The sequence below is a fragment of the Pinus tabuliformis genome, chromosome 1_1, assembly GCF_031772625.1.
Source record: "Pinus tabuliformis cultivar Carrire ecotype Pingquan chromosome 1_1, CPIR1, whole genome shotgun sequence".
Classification (NCBI taxonomy): Eukaryota; Viridiplantae; Streptophyta; class Pinopsida; order Pinales; family Pinaceae; genus Pinus; species Pinus tabuliformis.
The window spans coordinates 77,805,260-77,809,268 of record NC_142297.1 but is presented as its reverse complement, the minus strand read 5'-3'; positions in this window follow the sequence as shown (position 1 = coordinate 77,809,268).

The following is a 4,009-nucleotide window of genomic DNA, read 5'->3' as shown; positions in this document are numbered from 1 at the left end:
AAATGCTTGGTTATCTCACCCTGAATTCACCAGCAATATTGACAAATGGTGGAGAGAGGATCTAAACATTCAAGGCACTAGAATGTTCCTGCTCCAACAGAGACTTAAACATATCAAATTCAGGCTTAAAGATTGGAATAAAAAGGAATTTGGTAATATTTTCAAATCCAAAAGAGAAGTTGAGCAAAAACTCTAGGAGATCAATCAGATCATCATCACAGATGGTTTTACCGAGGAGCAAAAAAATCTAGCTGACTCTCTGTAGGAAGAATGGGAAGATCGGTGCATGCAAGAGGAGATTTTCTGGAGACAGAAATCGAGGGTGCAATGGATTAGAGAGGGAGAAATAAACATGAAGTTCTTTCATAAATCCACCATGGATCATGAGGCATACAACAGAATCATAAAACTTAAATATTCTCTAAGTATATAACTCATCTCTCACAAAGATATGGAATATGTCCTTGTTCAACACTTTCTCAGTATAACAGAGGAGCCTCTGGTGGATAGATCCATGTTCATCAACCATTTCACCCAGTATATCCCTCAGCTGGTTACCAGAGAAGACAACCACAATCTTAACAGGCCAGTGTCAGGAGAGGAGGTTAGTGAAGTGATCAATGAAATGCAAAATGGAAAAGTTCCAGGCCCGGATGGGTTCAATGTAGACTTCTTCAAAGCCTGCTAGAAAGCAGTCAAACAATATATCCTTGAGGTGGTGGAAGACTCAAGAATATCCAAAAAGGTTATGAAGGCTCTTAATGCCTCTTGTATAGCTTTGATCCCAAAACAGGAAAAAGCCATGACTCCGGATGGTTTTAGACCCATAGCTTTATGCAATGTCGTGTACAAAATTATTTCCAAAGTGATCGCCAACAAACTCGAACCCCTTTTACCAGCTCTCATCTCAGAGGCGCAAACGGGCTATGTGGAAGGAAGACAAATCCTCAATAACATCATCCAAGATCACGAGGTGGTACACTCTCTCAAAAGCAACAAGCAAGCTGGTATGATCATTCAGTGCGACCTAGATAAATCTTACGATAAGCTAAGCTGGTCTTATATAAGGGCAGTTCTAAGAGCCTATGGCTTCAACCACAACTGGATAAGATGGGTTATGGCACTATTTTCCACGGCCAGTTTTTCCATCCTGCTTAATGGCGCTCCTTCAAGAACCTTCACACCCTCCAGAGGTTTCAGACAAGGGGATCCACTCTCACCCTTCCTCTTTGTTCTCGTGATGGAAGGGCTAGGCAGAGAAATTGAATGGAAAATGCTGAAGGACGAATCCAGGGTATCAAACTCACCCTAGATGGAGCGGCATACTCATCAACAATTTGTGGATGACACGATGCTACAGGGGATACCCATAGTCAGGGAAGCCAGAGTGATCAAACAAATCTTAAATGACTTTGCTATGGCGGCTGGAACAGAGGTAAGCCTCAACAAATCAAAAGTTTTTTTCTTTAACACTGACATTGCTATTCAGAGAAACATCACCAGGATTCTTGGGTTTCAAAGGGACCAATTACCTTCCAAGTATCTAGGCATACCTCTTACAGAAAAACCTCTAAGCAAGGGAGTGTGGGAGCCAATAATAAAGAAACTTCAGGACAAGATCAGAAAATGGACATGCAGGTCTTTAAATTTGGCGGGGTGCCTTGTACTCACACAGGTTGTCTTGCAAGAAATTCCCATTTTCATGTTCTCAGCTCTTCCTGCTCCCAAAGGAGTTAAGCAACAGATCAGGAGTATTCAACGGGATTTTCTATGGGGCAGAGAAGAAGAGAAAAATAAATGGGCTTTTGTAGCTTGGGACAAGATCTGCAAACCCAAAATCCATGGCGGTTTGGGGCTTCATGACCCTAAAACCCTCAGCAAAGTATAGGGACCTAAACTCTGGTGGAGGTGGATCAAGGAATCAACAACCCCCTAGGCCAAGCTTTGGAAACAAAAATATGCAAAGAATTGGCAGGAGAAGCATCACATTCGAATGTCAGGGCATATTAAGGGCTCCCACATTTGGAACCTTTCCTGGGAAAATAAAGGTATTGTTCAGCAGCATAGTTTCTGGGAGATCCAAGCTGGGAACCTGGCACGATTTTGGGAGGATAACTGGCAACAGGAACCCAATTTGTATAAGGATGAATTAGCAGCTCTCAAGAATGATACCGACAACAAAGGTCTACTTATGGTAAGTGACTTCTGGGACTAGGTAAGGAACAATGGTAAATGGAGAATATGGAAGGATCTAGGCCACAGTGAAGAGAGCCCTTTGAAGGCCCAGGCAGACTCTCTTGCTCAGGATTTAGAGCAAAGGAAGATTTTGGTATCCTCCTTGTCTGACCAACTAAGATGGGGAAGGAACACCAAAGGAAAATTCAACCTCAAAGAAGCTAAATGGGCAGTAACAAGGTTTAACTACCAAAACCCTAATCAAGTATGGAAGAATCTTTGGTAGAACCCCCACTAGATGAAAATAAATTTATTCATTTGACTAGTTCAACAAAGGAAAATTTTAACTTGGGAGAATCTCCTTAAAAGAGGCTTTACTGGCCCATCCAAATGTTACCTATGTGGCTCACAAGAGGAGACGATGGATCACCTTCTCAACCCCTGCCCTTTCACCTCCACCGTGTGGGAGTGGGTGGCTTCAATCTTTAGGCACACTGATAGGGATAAACTCAGCATCTCCAACACTTTGAAGAATTGGAGGAAAAACTTCTCAGGAAATGAAATCATCAATAAAGCCTGGACTCTGGTTCTTTCCACATATTGAATGTATGTCTTCAAGTTTGGTTTAAACCAATATTATCTCATAATTCATTTTAATAATGCTTCAATATAGTTTTCCAAGCACTCTATGTTTTCTTCTTGAAACAACATTTAGAATTCATCCATAGTTTTGATCCTCTATGTGTTTTTTCCACTTTTCTTATACTCACCCTCCTACAACGAACTAATTTGATTTCACCATCAAGACTACCTACCTTTCCCCTATAGAAGACCCCTTCTCTCTTCATCCTATCACTAGGAAAACAATCAACTTGACATGACTCCATGCCCAATGGATTTGTCTTCCTTCCTGCCAGCAAACCTTTAAACCTACATCCTACTAAGCACCATACCTAGCCTAACATCTGAGTAATTCAAAATTATAGATAGAAAGAGACCTCTCTAAAGCTAGAAGGGCTAGATTCTAGCTTACAAGACATTTGTGGTTACCTTTAATTTTCTCTCCTCGGCCCAGGGAAAATTACAAAGAGCTAACAAGAAGGATATGTGTGACCCTATGCAAATGAATTGCCCAATGGATTTATCTTCCTTCCTGCCATCAAACCTTTGAACATACATCCTACTGAGCACCATAACTAGCCTAACATCTGAGTAATTCAAAATTCGAGATAGGGAGAGACCTCTCTAAAGCTATAAGAGCTAGATTCTACCTTACAAGTGGTTTGTGGTTACCTCTTATTTTCTCTCCTCAGACTAGGGAAAATTACAGAGATCTAAGAAGAAGGAAATGTGTGACCCTATGAAAATGAATTATACATCTATATCATAATTGGATGATAAATACATCAATAGAGAAGGTTGATCTTGTGCAAAATGGGAGAATATAACCACACCCTCAATTCCTACAATCAAGTTGGTTGGAACATATGTTGACATGGTTCAAAATAATCACTAATGTGAAAATTTTATTGACATATTTAATCATCCAACTCATTAAATGTGTTAATCCTCTATGCTAGAAGATGTTTTTAATGTGGAAATAAATTATGGTTTTGAGATGTCGAGGGTTTGCGGGTTTTTTGTTAAGCGTCAATGGCGGCTGACCTGGAGGGGCCTCCTCCCCTCCTCGTGTCGATGTTTTCGCCTTTCAGGAACTAGTGGTATCACTATCAAAAAATACTTCGCCCAAAGGAACCTCAATCGCATTTTGTGAAGAAAGTTGTGAGTATTCCATCAATTGCTCTCCCAACAACGTTTTAGCAGACATCCATCG